Consider the following 17,312-nt stretch of genomic DNA (forward strand, 5'->3'; position numbering starts at 1 on the left):
GGAGATCTTTTTTAAAGGTTAAAACCTCATTTAATTTTAGGTCTTATAGGGTTTATGCTGAGTACAATATTTTATAACTGTAATAATTCAAATGTAAACCTAAAAGTGTACAGCCATTTTTGTAAGAGATGCAGCCTAGTTCAGAAAATTGTTATTGACTATGTAAATGCTGATGTAATGAAATGCTTCTTCTAAGTATGTGGTTATTAAATAAATAATTTTTTAAAAATCTATCTCATCAAAAAAGAGGGGATCTAAATACCATCAAATAATATTGTATGAAAATCACAAAAAAATCAATAAAAAAATAAATTTTTTAAATGAAAGAAAACAATATCCATCAGTTTGCTGCCTCTAAGAAGCATACTCCACCATCAACAATTGTCCCCACCTAAGGATTAAAGGATGGAAAGGGTATTACGAGCAAATGGAACTAAGTAACAAGCAGATATAGCTAGCCTAATATCTGACAAAATAGACTTAAAGCTAAAACTAGTCAGAATAGATAGAGAAGAAAGTCACTTTGAACTCATTAAAGGAAATATATACTGAAAGGATATTACAACACCAGGGTACCCAGTTTCATAAAAGAAACACTATTGGGTCTGAAATCACAGGCTGACTCCAGAACAGTGATCATAGGTAACTTCAACACCCCACTGTCACCAATAGACAAGTAATTGGGACAAAAGTTAGAGAAACCCTAGAATTAAATGACATCATAATTCAAATGGACCTAACGGAACACTCCACCCAAATGCCAAAGAATACACTTTCTATTCAGCAACCAAAACAACTTTCTCCAAAACTGGCTACACATTAGGGCACAAAACAAGTCCCCACACATTTAGGAAAATTGAAATAACATCCTGAATCCTATCTGACCACAAATGACTAAAGCTGGATATCAACAACAATAGAAAAGGGGAAAAGTTCACAAATTCATGGAAACTAAACAACACACTACTCGAGGAAAACTGGATCAAGGGAGAAATCAAGAAGAAAATTTAAAAATTCCTAGAACTGAATGAAAATCTACATTGATGAAAGGCTGTATCTTGTTTGTGGATTGAAAAATAGTACAGTCATGCACCACATAACATTTTGGTCAGTAATAAAGTGTCTACATAGTGGTGGTGGTCTCTTAAGATGAAATTGTCCACTAAAGTCATAGCCAACTTAGTGTGTGTAAGTACACTCTATGATATTAATATAACTACAGAGTACCCTGAGAATGCACGTCTCCCAGCATTGCTTAAAGGTGCACAACCAAGTTGTTAAACTGTTACATTCACCTAAATTAAATAAATACTATTCAGTTGAATACTAGTTAAAATAGTAACACAGCTATTGGAAGAAATTGACATGATTCCGACATTTACATGAACTTGAGAGAGGATCCATCCAGGACAGCATAGGTAAGTCAATGAATGGAGCAGATACAATGTCCAGAACCAGGTGATTCATCTTCAAGGTGCTAAAACAATGCGGTGAGGGGGAGGGAATGTACTTAATGAATGGTTCTGGAAAATCAGTTGTACATATACATATACATATACATATACATATACATCATATACATATATATATAGAAAAATCATTCTTGACCCCCATCTCCACCATACACAATTAATGATAAATCAGAAAATTAAATCTAAAAGACAACCCTATAAATCGTTTACAAGAAAATAATAAAGTTTTTCAATACTTAAAGTGGATGGACTTTATAAACATAAGGAAAAAATTTTTAATTCATTTTGATTAAAATTTAAAATGTATGCTTTCATACATAATCCATTAAAAAGGACAAATACAAATTTCAAGCAGGGAGAAAATATTCACAAGCATATATCATTCTAAAGACTCATCTATGAGCTGGGGATGTAGTTCACTGGTACGATGCCTGCTTAGCATACATAGAGTCCTGGATTCATCTCCAGTACTGCCAAAAAGAAAAGGAATCAACTATAATATATGATATCTTGCATACAAATGAAGCAAAGATTTAAGCAGACACTTTAGAAAATGTACAAATGTTTAGTAGGCATATGGAAAGTAGATCCTAGATTATCAGAGAAATGCAAATTAGAAACAAAGTGAGCTAAACTACAGTCCCATCATCACAGTACATAAAATAAAAAAGACTGACAATATAAAATGTTATCAGAAATGTGAAAAAAAATTTGAAACAAGACTGGCCTGAAACTCACTATATAGACCAGGTCAGTCTCAAACTCACAGAGATCCACCTAGTTCCACCTCTTGATTAAAGGCATACACCATCACACCTGGCTGTGAAGTTAATTTTATACTGGTTTTTAATTATTAATAGGAATGTAAAGCAATCACTTACTTGTAAAATTTTCAGTAGCTAATAATACAAAACATGCACCTACTATGTGATCTAACAATTCCAGTACTGGCAAAATTAATGTAAAAATTAATGCATGTGTCTAACTCACAAAAAATTCAGCATTTAGGTTCATAGCAGCTTCGTTATTAATAGTCCCAAACTGGAAAATAGTCCCAAAATAAGCATTAGCAGAACAGATGAGTAAGTCATGGTATATTAATACAAGAACATACAACTCAGTAATAAAAAGAAAACACTGGGCCTGGAGAGATGGCTCAGCAGTTAAGAACTTTTGTTGCTGTTGTAGAGGATCCAGGTTCAGGTCCCAGCACCCATATCAGGCAGCTCAAAACCACTTGAAACTCCAGGTCCAGGGGATCTGATACCCTCTTCTGGCCTCCACAGGCACCAGGAATGCACATGGTGCACATGCACAAGTGAACACACTCACACGTACTCATAAAAAATTTAAATCATCTTTTTTAAATTGAAGTTAAAAATGAAGAAAACTGGATGACTCCAGAAAAGAACAAAAGATCCATTTCTAAAAGAACACCTAAAGCACACTGAGAAGAACCTAGAATCAAGTTTAGAGGCACTTCATTAGCCAAAAGCACCTCTGAGACTCTGAAAAAGAGAGTGACACTCATCAATTCATTCAAAAGGTCAAGAATCTGTGTCAGGCACTATTCTAGGGGCTACAGAGAAAACACTAACCAGCAAAGAGAAGATGGATAGTAAATTAAATAAACAAGTTATGTACTATATCGCAGATGATAGTAAAACAGAAAAGGAAAAAAGAGGGGTAATGATTATATACTGAAATCAGACTTCAGGTCGTGAAACACATGAAGATCATGTTTTGATAAAAGCCTTAAAAGGTGGTGGTCACAACAGCACAGTTAGTATTAGTCACTTTAATGGGTCCTGGGTGACTGTTGCTTAAGGTTTCAGAATGCCCATTGTTTTCCTGCTTCTGACACCAGCTTTACCCAAAGCACTGGCTCTCATGAAGGGAATATTAGGCATCATGTCAAGTAGGAGCAGCAAAAGAACTTTCTGTGCTTTTTATGAAATCACAAATCATTCAATGAAGATGGCTGCCTGCACACATTTCTAGTCTAGACATATACCATCAGTTTCTCTCAATTCCCTTAATTTTTAAATTCTTTCTGCTCTCAGGAAGCGATTCAGTAAATTCCTTTATAGGATAAGTTGAGCTGGTATATGGCCATTGATATTTGAAATACTCTCACAGAGCTACTTATGATACTTTTAACCAAAGAAGAAAGAAAGTTCTATTTAAAGAAACTCAAGTATTGGTGAGCAAGTAAGTAAGCTATGTTTCTAACCAAAGTTTCTCTTAAGAAGTTCACTACTTGAGGGATAGGAACATACCTCAGTGGTAGATCATTTGCCAAGCAAGTTCAAGAACCTGAACTTGATCCCCATTACAATAAGAAGAAAACTTACTTTGGGCCACCCTACCTCCTGTCCCTCCTGCCATAGCCATTCAATGTGAGCTCACCAGTTGGTAAATGTCCCACTCCTGCCCCCATCCTAGACCCTAGTCCATACCACGTATGTCTCTATTCTGTTCACAACAACCAATCCATGGGATCATCATAGCCTACCTGCCCAACCTCCAATCCCACTTGCTTCAGTCATTCCATGTAGACTTCCTCACCACAGTAAATGATCCTGCCCCTGCCCCTGCCCCTCCCCTAGATATCATCAGTCTGTCCTACTTCTGGTCCCATTTGCCACAGATAATACAGGCATTCCCTGAAGCCATGGTAAGTGATCTAGACCTCAGCCACCACAACTCTAGCCCCATTGATCACAGCAATTCCATATGGTCCCTCCAACCTCTACCACTCCACTCCCTGGATCAGGACCTGAACTCACCAAGCAGCATCATCCCATCCCTAGCCGTCTCAGCCTTGGTTATGCTCCTTTGAGACTCCCCACATCACCCAGTCCACAACCCTGCCTTGGGTTCTGTCCTGGCTTGTTAAAAATCATAACAGAGACGTCCAAGGTCCTAAATCCTGATGCCCATGTCCCATTTCAAAAACATAATAGTATAAACCAAGATAATATGTCTCCCCTCAAAAATCACCAATCCTATAACAACATTACCTAAGGAGAAAAACTTACACTAAACTTAAGACACCTAATTTAAAAGCACATGCCTTTAATCCCAGCACTCGGGAGGCAGAGGCAGGCGGATCTCTGTGAGTTCAAGGCCAGCCTGGTCAACATAGTGAGTTCCAGTACAGCTGGGGCTACAGGGAGACTGTATTAGTCACTTTCCTGTCACTGTGATAAAAACACTGACCCAAGCAACTTATAGAAAGAAGAGTTTATTGGAGCTTATGGTTCCAGGGGAATTACAGTCCGTCATGGCAGGGAGGCATGGTGGCTGGAGGTAGCTGGAGCAGGAGCAGCAGAAGCTAAGCTCTTGCATCATCATGCAGGCAAAGGAAGCAAGAGGCCGATTGGAGATCTGGCAAGTCTTAAGAACTCTGTAAGCCCACTCCCAGTGACATGCTTCCTCCAGGATAGCCACACCTTCTAAAACCTCCCAAAACAGCGCCACCATCTGGGGACAAAATGTCCAAATACTTGGAGCCTATGGGGGACATTTTCATTAAAACCACCACAGAGACCCTGTCTCAAAAAGACCAAAAAAAAAAAGATCAATCATAAGCATATTCAACAAAACAAAAACATTTAAAGAGAATGCAAATAAACTCCTGAATGAACTTAAAGAGGACAGGAAAAAAATGATTGAAGACCTTGAAATAAAAAAAAGCAGCTGAATGGAATAATGAGGACAATTCGAGATCTGAAAATCAAATTCAATACAGAGAAACAGTAAAGAAAACCCAAACCAAAATAGAACAGGAAATGAAACACTCAATAAGCTTAATTTAAAAATTCAGTGGAGAGTCTTCCCAACAGAATGGATCACACAGAAGACAGACTAGGCTTGAAGACAATGGAGAAACATGGGATTGTTCAATTTTAAAAAATGTTAAATTATTTTAAACGCATGAACATAGGAACTTTAGGATACCATGAGAAGTCCAAACTTACAAATTATATGCATAGAAGAAGAATCTCAGGCCAAAGACATAGTTAATACTTTCAATAAAATCATAAAAGAAAATTTCCCAAATCTAAAGAAATAGATACACATCCAGAAGCAAGAGGCCCACAGCACATCAAACGTACAGAACCAGAAAACAAACATCTCAGGACATATTATAATTATAACACTAAAACTCAAACTAGAGAAAGGATACTGAAAGCTGCCAGAGAAAAGGCCCAGGTCACATAAAGGCAAGCCCACCAAAATCACAGTTTGTTATACCAATGACAATAAATTCTGGTATGGAAATGGGGAAATAAGAGCACTTATACGCAACTGGTGGGAGTGCAAACTAGTGTGGCCACTTTGGAAATCAGTCTGGAGGTTTCTAAAAAAAAGAAAAAGAAACTATAAAACTACCATATGACTCAATTATACCTCTTCTGGGTATATGCCCAAAAGACTCTATAGTATGCTATATATCCATGTTCATGGCTGCTCTAGTCACAATGCTAGGAAATGAAAGCAGCCCATCCATCAATTGCTAAATGGATAAAGGAAATATGGTACATACACACTACAAAATTTCATTCGATTGAAAAGAAAGTGAACTTTTCAGGTAAATGGATAGAACTGGAAAAAAAATGAACTAAATGAGTTAAGCAGGCCCAGGAAATCAGATGGCACAGATTCTCTCTTGTATGTAGATCCAAGCATCAAATCTTTAGTGTCATGTGTTTAACTCATAGCATCTGTGGGAGCCAAGAAATTAGAAAGGAGCCATTGGTGGGAGTAATGCCTTCAAGGAAGAGTAATATTAGAACACAAGTAAAAGGAAAACAAACAGGGGATATACTGTGGGGAGAAATATTTAACCAGTGAGGCAGAGAGGGAAGGGATTTGGAAAGGGAAAGGTGTGTGAGGATTAGCCGAAAGCTATGTGGCAACCAACAATCTTATAACCCTAATAAAAACACAAATGAGAAACTGAAAGAAGTTACCCTGTATGGCTACATGACACTGTCCCTAGAAGAAGTGGGTTTCTAAACAAAATTCTCAGTTCCCAGTGTGAGATACATTCACAGGAGTTGGTCAGAGAGACAAAGCCCTAGAGGCCCCAGAACAATACAGGCTCTTATCAGTTTTTAGGTGGCAACCAGAATTAGAGGACATGGCCCTATTGCTGAAAACACCTCACACCTCAGTTGCAAGATATAGAGAAAACCAGCTGGAACTGAGTTAGATACTTCTCCCCTGCTGGTTAGTTTTCAAAGTTCCAAAAGGTACTGTGTTGGCTACAGGGAGAGAAAAGACATCATTGGTCTTACCCAGCTATGAACCCTGCAAATCTAAAAACCAGCCTATCAGGCAAGAGGTGCCCACCTATACAATAATGGCAGACTGTTGTGGCGGGGAACCAACTACACTCTGTTTGGATTTGAGCAAGTGCACAGGAATCCATGTCTGGTACTGTAAGTTAGTTAGTAACTTGGGCTTGGGGAGGCTGTAGGCCCACCTTGGGTAACTAAGTTGACATAGCTCCAAATTGTTTTCTAAATATTGTATATACCCATAGAGAAAAACTATCCAACCTTGATCAAGAAGCTTCTCTTTCCAGTGAATGGCAGTCAGTGAGGAGATGATATATAGCTGCCCAAGATACTGAGAATAAGTGATGGCTGAGTGCTCACATCTAAATAAGAACTTTTATAGTCCCTTCTCCAAGGTTAGGGAACAGTGTGGAAGAGGGGGTGGGAAGTATGTAAGTGATAGAAGATGAGGTGAAAGGCCAAAAAATGCCATCCTCTAAACTGAATGCAGCCTTGGCATTCATGAACTCATAGAAACTGTCGCTGCTTGTACTGGGCCCACACAACACTGGCCCTGTCAACAATCAGTCACAGAAGTGGGGGAGGTTTACCATGCCATACAACTCACTGCTGAACTGTTGGCAACTGATCATTTCTGGGAGAGGTGGAGTCATCATCTCCAGTTGTGAACCCACTGCTGAGTCCTCAAAGCTTCAGTGGATAGCTCCAAACCCATGATCACACTGCAACCAAGTTAAATTCAATGAGTTACACACAAAAAAATAGACATAAATGTGAAGAAGAGATTTGTAGAAAAGAGGGGGTTTAAACAAAGATAGTTGGGAGATGGATGAGATTGGGGGTAACAGTTGTCAGTATGCATTATGAACACGTGCTAAATATTATAAAATAACAAATTTAATTAACATAAAGATCTTTTAAAGAGCAAAGCCATAATGTCTACATATTGAGATCCTATGTCAAAATTATAAATAAGTGAATTAGTAAAGTGTTTTCTGTGGACTATAAATGCCATAGAAATTTGATATTGAACACAATTCATTTAAATACACATGAACAAAAAAAATACATGACAAGCTCACCTTTAATAGGAAAGGTATGATCAAAATACACTGTGTGAAATTCTCAAAGAATAAAAATATTTTTATCAAATTGTTGCAATTTTCATACAATATAATTTGATGGTATTTAGATCAGATCCCCTCCCCCATTCAACTACACCCCACCCAATTTAATATACTCTCTTATACATATTAAATAAGGACTGTAAAGTCTGATTTTTGTCCCCAAATGTTCTTCAGTGTGGATCCATCCACTGCAACCACCAAGAGTCCAATCCCAGTCAGACACTGTCTTTCTCACTCTGAACAGCCATTCATTGTCAAAAGTTCCTTGCACACTTCCCCGGGCCTAGACTGGGATTTTGTCTGGTTTGAGCTTTCATAGGTCTTGTGTGTGCTGTCACCATTGTTGGGCGTTCATGTGAGTAACTGACCAGCTGTCTGGAAGACTTTGTTTCCTTGTGGTCAGCCACTCCTTCCGGCTATTATGATCTTTCTGCCTCCTCTTCTGCAATGATCCCTGAGCCTTAAGAGGCAGAGGTTTGAAATAGGTATCCTATTCATGGATAAGCACTCTGCAACCTCTTAATCTCTGCTCATTGGCCAATTGTGGGTTTCTGTGACAATCACCATCTGCTGCATAAGGGAACTTCTCTGGTGAGAGGTGTGAGACATATTCATCCTATGTATAGAGGTTGCATGGAAGATGCATCTCAGAGATACTTATTCTCTATATTTGACCAGTTCTGTAACCCTTTAATAGTTTCCATCTGTTGTAAAATGGAAAGCTTCTTTGATGAGGGGTGAAAGGTACACTTGTTTATAAATATGAGAATTTATTTAGAATAAAGGGAGAAATTTATTTAATAAAGAAATTAGGTTGGTCTGGGGATATGGAAAGTAGGTTTTTCTCTAAGATCTAAGATCAAAATATGATTAAAATACATGGTATTAAATTCTCAAAAAATTAATAAAATATTTTTAGAAAAAAATATATATATCCACTAACTTGGACTTTAAACTTATATTTCCAGGGGCCAATGAGATGGCTCAGCAGATGAAGTCACATGCCACCAAACCCAAACTGAAGTCTGAGCTCCATCCCCAGGAACCATATGGTTGGAGAGAACCAATTCCTACAAGTTGTTATCTGACTGCTACATGTGCATCATGGCATGTGCACATATACATAAATACCCACAGAATAAATGTAAAGAAAAATAAGGTTATAAGCTTAAATTTTCATTCCACCCTCATTTACATAATTTTATCTTAATGGCATGCATTTTGTACCTGAAATTTCTTTATTGGTTTCCCATAATTAGCCACAAATTTAAAAATGAATATAAAGTGAAAGAAAAAAATTGCTGTATATGTAACTCAGAAGCAGAGTACTTGCCTTGCAAGCATGAGATGTAGGTTCAATCCTCAGAACCAAAAAAAAAAAAAGTTTACCAGAATATAGACCCAGCTTCTTAAGACCAACTACAGTTATGGTGCCAATCACCTCATGTTTAGTATGTGCAAATATCAGTGTCCACCTGACTGTCCATCTCCAAGACATTTTCAGTCAATGCTCCACCATAATAGTACAGTTTGTAAACTACTGTGGAATTTAGCTATATCCTACAGTAACTCTAAAGAATCCCAGTGCCTGATCTGAATCTCACTACAAGTAAGTTATAAATGAGGAAAAACAATTAAATATAAACTCTCTTACAGACCCAAAGGCAGAGATGATCTAAAAGGTTCATTAAAAGTTGACTGGGGGGAGGGGGTTGGAGAGATGGCTCAGAGGTTAAGAGCACTGGCTGCTTTTGTGGAGGACCTGAGTTTAGTTCCCAGCACCTACATGGCAGCTAGCAACCATCCATAGCTCCAGTTCCAGGGGATCTGATGCCCTCTTCTGCCTCCATGGGCACTGCACACACATGGTGAACATACATACATGCAGAGAAACTATTCATGCACATGAAATAAAATAAACCTTTTTTAAAGTTGACTTGGGTGCTGGGAATGTAACAGCATCAGAGTCCTTGATTACAGTACACAAAGCATTGGGTTTGACCCAGCATTACCAATTTGCCTTCTAAAAGCCTTAGATGTTTGTTTTCTGAATGACACAGTACCTAGAAAAGTTCCTCTGAGTTGATGTCATTTAGAGATGTTTTCCACGAAAGTAGTTTCAAACACACTTCAGTCACGGCTTCTGCAAATCAAATTCATTGATGACTAGCTCCAGCACAAACATGAAACACTATAGAAATATTTTGACCTTGTTCATTTTGATAGAATCTGTCCCATCTGAAACCTAAATCTCTCCTCATTCAATGGCTTCTTTGCTATAGTTATAGGTAGTACATACCTAAAATATAATGTATGTCTATGCATTATATACATATAGTTATGCATAAAATAATGTATGTCTGATACTTAATATATATTCAACGTTTTCACATGTATGTGCCAGAGTTTTCATAAGCTATTAAACAGTGCTAGTATGGCTCCAAATGAGTTGTCCATTAGATAAATCCATTAAGTCCAACAAGAAGCACAATCTGGCTGGAGAGAAAAGAGGGTGGACATAAGTCTTCATTTGAAATAACTTCCACCCAAGAGAAAACAAATAAAATTAATTTCATTACACAGGAATCAGAAGTGACAGTATTATGTGTGGCACTCAGTCTTTACCTTGTATATTACTTAGCATTTTAAATAATTATGTGTACAATCAAAAGACATAGATTTGATACTGGAGGAGCTGTGTGTCAATCTCATATTTTCATATCAGTAAATAAACTTCAACAGCCTGTCCTAAATGACTTCATGTATCCCTTCAATAGGAGGCTATTAGTTAGTTTGGCAGTTCTCCATGTGACATTATTATGTCCAATTTTTACAATGATAAACACTGCCACATCGAATGGGAATTTTTGGAAATGTGACCATATTTTTTTAATTTTATTTCATTTTTAATTAGCAAACAAGTGCCAGTTATGATCATTATATGTGCATATATGATATAATGATAAAATAAGATAGATATATCACCTTCAATATTTATTATTGCTATGTGATAAGAACATTCAAAGTCCTCTCTCCTATTTTTTTAAATATGTAATTTATTATTACTAATTATATTCATTCTACTGTAAAATAAAACGCCAGAACTTATTTCTCCCATCTTCCTATTACTTCACATCCATTGAGCAGTTTCTTCCCATTCCCCTTTCTCCACAGCCTTCCGCCTCTGCTAACCATCATTCTACTCCCTCCTTCTATGGGACCAATATATTGAGCTTTCATGTGCCTGGGCTCACACAGGATTAGCTCTTCTGTGCCTGGCTTATTTCACTTATCCTCTGAGGATAAGTTCCTAGCAACTAACATTGATATTTCTAATGATGTGCTCTTACAAATACTGCTGAAATATTCTTATGAAAAGTTTTGGATTAAATTCCTACCAGCAATATATGAAATGCCTTTTCCCCATATCTTTTCTAACATTTTCTTTACAAATTAAGACAATTCGATGCTAAAATTTATTCTTATTTTTACAGACAATGCGACGGACCAGCCCAGACCAGAGCACTCAGTCCGACGGGAACAGGGAATCGGAGAGTGGGCAAGGATTCGGCGAGTGACAAACAGACACAACACAAAGATGGTTGATGATCTGAATGTAATTTTCTAAAGCGGAGCATCAGATTTTATACAAGTTACAGAACGAGATTGTGCAGGCATCAGGTTGATTTCATGGTTAATCATTTTCTTAGAAATTCAATTTAAAATCAAAGCAATACACTACAGTGTACAGTGTTCTTATCTAATTAATCGGGTGCTTAGACTATTTGTCCTTTTCCCTTAGTGGTTTGGCAACATCAGCTACTTATAAATAAAATGGTTGGTAATTTTATGGTTCCGTTTTCTCAATATTATTTTACTTCTGAGGTTTCGGTGAGGTCAGTGAAGATATAATCACTCCATATAACTTTAAGGCTTGTTTCTCTAATCCTTATTTTCCTATTCTTTCTATCCATGTTTCTTATACTGCCTGTAATTATTCAAGTATACTTTGCTGCTGACTTGTAGTAAAGGAACCAAGGTGGTCTGGATCTAGCTAACCTATCCATAAACTATAGTGAATACCATGAAACTTTCCATCCTTGAATATTTGCCCATCTATTATTTCCTTCATAAACTCCTGTATGAGGAAGTGGTTCATCAATGGGCTCAGGGATCCTGAATATGCTCTCCTTTCCCTTAAGGGGATGCCATAGCCTACCTCTCCCTAACTCGTAGGCAATTCCTAAGTCTGTCTTAACTGTAGGCAGCAATCTTCTTTCAGTATCCCTTTAATCTCCTTGAGTCAACTCTAGGAACTGAAGCAGGGGAATTATATACAAATAATTCTTCTTTCTGTAACTTATCTAGAATTTTCCAAGGTTGCTTATTCTTAGCTACTTTACATATTGTTTAAAATAAGAAAAGAGCATTTGGAGGAAGTCTAATATCAGGTAACTGAGTTCCCAGGAAATCATCCATATCTAGTCTCTCTTAAGGTGGGCCTAATGACCTGAGTAGGTACAAAGCAGTTCCTCTATGAGGAAAGAACAGGAATAAAGACAGCAATGAAGACAAGAACTAAAGCAGAACAGCCAAGGACACAGCATGCTTTTTTAACAAAGCCATTCTCCAGGAAGCATTCTTCCTTTGAAGTTTTCTCAGACTCGACCCACGGAGAGTTCCTCACGTGGACTCCACTGGAGGTGGCATGACAAGACAAGTATGCCAGTCACCACTCTTCAAAGAAGCTTCTTTTGCAACTGACGGAGACTATTACAGAGTTCCACAACCAGAGCTCCACACATAGAGAATAAGTGTCTGTGAGAGTCCCAACCCTAAGGGACACATCTACAATGGAAACTTTATACCTAATGCATGGAATATAGTGGAACAAGGGGTAGAGAGAATACTAACGCGTCTCTCGATTCTCATCAGTGAAGCTTCCTCATGCAACAAAGGACAATGTACACATGGCCACAACTGGCCAAAGTGTAGAGAATAAGAGACTGCAGAGTGTAAGTCCTCGAACAGGTCTCCTATATTGAACTCCACCCATTCAGGGCTCAGGGACCATTGCAGAAGAGGGGGTGGAAAGATTGTAAGAGCCAGGGGAGGAGGTGGATGACCACAAGGAAACAGAGTCTTACAGGCTTCTGGGACATTGCTCAGATGAACTTGCAGCAATGATGACATCATGCACAAGACCCACACAAACTCTATCAGGCAAAAACCAGCACAGAACTGGGGAAATGGGCAGGAGGCCACAACTTTGCCAAGGAACTATTGGCAACTGATCACTGCTGGGTGAGGGAGAGCTGATCTTTATTAAGGGAGTGACGCTAGACAGAGTGAACAGGCTCCCGTGGATGAACTCATACCAAGGGACACCTGTGTACACAAACTTGATAGGCCTTAACATATATGGCAAGATACATGAAGTCCTTTGGGCAGGCTATGGGGTGGACCTGTGGATAGGGAAGGGGGGAGCTGAATATGATTATGAATTATTATAAGAAATTCACAGAAATATGTTTTTAAAATGCCACCCTGGTGTTTTAACTTACAATTCTTTGTTTAGCCAGTTGTCTTTGTTACTTGTCCTGTTGCTGTGATAAAATACCCTGTCAAGAGCAATTCACGGAAGTAAAGGTTTGTTTTGGCTCACAGTTGGAGGATACAGTCCATCGCAGGGAGTAGTAATTCCTGGTAATTCCTGGGAGCTTGAGACAGCTGGTCATGTTGCATAGTCACAGAGAGATGATTGCTTGTGCATATCTTTCCTTCTTTTTATTGAGTCCAGGACCCCAGTCCATGGAATGTTGCTGCCCATCTTGGATGGGTCTTTCCATCTCAAGTAGCCTAATCAATATAATCTCGCATAGGTTTAATCAAAGGCTAACCTAATCTAGACAAGACATCACAGGTCTGTCACCTTGTCTCCTGAGTAAATCTCTGTTCTGTGAGGTTGACAGTATCAACCATAACAAGAGTTATGTTGGGTTTCAGGAATTTATTTTTATGTTTCTTGTTCTTGCACATTCACAGTTATATATGATTTCCTAAATCTGTTTTAGTAAAGTATGACTAAAATACAAGAAAAGGAATACAGTTTATATGTATAATCAGTAATACTGACAAATTATGTACCCATACAACCACCACCCAGTTAAGGTACATTTTCATTCCCCAAATAGCTTCCTAGTATAATGAGTTACTCTTTGGTCCTGCATGCCTACCGCCTGATTGCATCATCGTGTATTGCTTTGCCAATTTCAAATTCCATGGAAAACATTATCCACTTTTATGTGATGTTCCTTTCACCCAGCATAAAGTTTTAAGACTTGTTCATGTTGAGATTCCTTCATGTGTGAAGCTTTCATGTGTGTTAATCTCTTTTATTGCTGAGTAGCATTCAGTGACATGAATAGATCACATTTGTTTTCTCATTCATCATCTAAGCAAATTTTAAAGAAAATTTGGATTGATTCCAATATACGACTAATGTAAGTAAAGCTGTTATAAATGTCCATACACAAGTCTTTGTGGATACACACATCCATTGTATTATGGCAAATATTTAGGAGTGACTTTTACAGGACACAAGACATCTAAATTTAATTGTGCAAAAGTCGTCCACAATGTCTTCTAAAGACGCCTTGCCATTTTACACTTTCACCAGCAATAAATGTGGGCCCCATGTGCTCATCCATTCCTGATGCTGTCGCTATCTATAATTTATCCATTTCTATTGGGTGTGTAATGGTATAGTAACTTTATCTACATTCCTCTTATTAATATCAATACTATTTGCATGTTCATAGTGGCCATTTACATATCATCCTACTTATTTATACATTGCTTATCTGACATTACATTTTGTAAATAGTCTGGATGTGAGTCCTTTATCAAATATGTTTCCTCACCATCACTAGCCTGCTTATCATCTTAGTATCATAGCATATTTGAAGAAACAGAGTTGGAAATTTTATGAAGTCTAATTCATATTGTAAGTAGTGCTGCTTTGTTCTAAACTTCTTGAGAATTTTAAGCCTCTTTAGAATTAGAATAACCAAAATTGTTAAGGGTTTTTTCCTTAAATGTCTCCTAGAAATCATATCATTTTGCTTTAATATTTGAACCTATCATTTCAGCCATTCTTACTTAATTTTGCATAACTTGATATGAAGCATTTCAAATGCCAGCAAGAGAACAGAAGCACAGAATGATCTCATGAAGAGGCAGGGAGGGTGCATTGCTGATCTGAGATGCTCCCACTGCCTAGCTGCAGTGACACCATGTCAGGGGCTATGACGGGTTTGCTGCCCTGCCCCTCTCCCAAGCAAATAGTCAAGCCCTTAGCTGTTGCCATACCACCACTACTGCTGGGTTGATATATAACTGCACAGTTTCCCTCTATTGCCGATGTTCCTGATATTAGACCAAGAATTCCCCTCTGAGGAATTGATTCAGTGCAACAGAAAATCTGGCCACCTTATGCCACTCCTATGAACTCCTCCAAATGTGAATTCTCATTAACTAGATTTACTAATTTGGATCTAGGCTGGGTTACCAACAGGGGAGTGGGGAGTTGGGGTGTTGTTAAGCAAGTAATTTTTCCTCTCTCAGACACTTTTCTCCTCCTCCAGGATTCTGATTTTTCTTCTAAGTGATGGGTCTGGCTCTCCACTGCACAGTAGGTGCTGGACCACTGTCATTTCTTTTCCTTCTTCTTCCACTTTGTTTTTCCCCAAAACCCACACCACACAAACATAAACACACAGCTATGTCTATTGCTTTAGATTCTAAGTCAGCAAGACCACAAACTCAACCAAAGAGACTATGAGCCATGTGGGAACCGGGTTCCTAATTCTCTTTCCTGGCTGGGCCACTAGCTTACAACACCTCCCAGGAAAGGTGCATTGGTCTCCCACCACCCGTTCCTTCAAGCACAGGACAGAGATAAGCATTGTTTCCTCCCTTCAGACCTTCCAGTTGAGTGTAAATGAAAAGCCACAGACTTGTCCTCACTCCTGTACACCCCACTGCTTCAGAAACATACACAGAAAAAATTCTACAGTTGTCAACTATCCTGGGAAGGGCACTTCACTGTCTAATTACAGGCATCCTGATGTCTAAAATCAAGGGCAGCAGAGATAGACCGGAGGCTGAGTCTGAACATTTGCCTGACCTGGGACAAACAGCCAAGTGTTGCCCCACTGATGTGGCCTAGGAAGTTCCAACAAGAAAACAGGGACAAGGAAGCCATCCAAGAGAAGAGATGACCAGATAAAGTGTCACCGCTAGAGACTCCTAAGTGGCTGCTCCCTCAGGTTCCTCCTTCTCCTACATTCTAGCTCAAAACCATATTTTTATTCTAGCATCTGTTTCTCCAACATCTGTGCTGAACAGTTTCCTGTGTGAACTTCTATAGGAACTCCTTGGTCAAACAGTAAGGATGAGTCTGACATTAAAAACATAGCACCTCTCAGGCCTTGACATCACAGCAAATGCAGATCATCTCACTGAGCAAAGGAAGGCCATTAGGCCATTACAGTCATTCATTTGTACATTACTATTTCTTTATGCTGGATGAAATCATTATAAAAGAGATAATGGCACCAAGCAACCCACCCTTGCCCTAGAGTCTATTTCCAGTTTGAAAGTTTATCTGATTTCTGATTTTTTTTAACATGTTCAAGGGTATTTATTGACCCATGCTAACTCCTTAGGTTAACTTGATTCCAGTATGAATTACTTCCAAAGCACTCCCAAGCCCCTTCCTTTCTGTGTTGGACAACTTTAGTGTCAACCTGACATACCTGGGTGGAGGAAGCCTCAATTGGGAAATTGCCTCCATTGGACTGGCCTGTGGCCATGTGTGTGAGTCATTTTCTTGATTGTTGAGTGTTATGGGAGGGCCCATCCCACTGTGGGCAGTGCCACTCCTGGGCAGTTGGTCCTGTATTTTATAAGAAAGCAGGTTGAACATGGACCAGGGGAGCAAGCCAGTAAGCAGCGTTCCTCCATGGCCCGTGCTTCAACTCCTGCCTCCAGGTTTCTGTCCTGAGTTCCTATCTTGGATTCCCTGATCAACTGTGACCTGGGAAGTATACACCAAATAAACCCTTTCCTCCCCAAGCTGGTATTAGTCAGAGTATTTTATCACAGCAATTGAAGGCAAACTAGAACACTCTCACATCCAACACAGGCTGACTTGACATCACAAGACAGAAAACAGAACAACCAAAATACATCACTCATTTACCAGAAGCATATGGAACACTCAAACATGTTTTTTAATACTGTTTTCCCCAATTTTTTCCCTTTAACAATTTTACTGAACATAAAGACATAACCTAAAAAAGCATAAGAGAGAACTTGTTTATACTTATAAAGTAAAAAAA

This window comes from Nannospalax galili, unplaced genomic scaffold (genome assembly GCF_000622305.1).
Source record: "Nannospalax galili isolate Female #2095 unplaced genomic scaffold, S.galili_v1.0 scaffold1832, whole genome shotgun sequence".
Classification (NCBI taxonomy): domain Eukaryota; kingdom Metazoa; phylum Chordata; class Mammalia; order Rodentia; family Spalacidae; genus Nannospalax; species Nannospalax galili.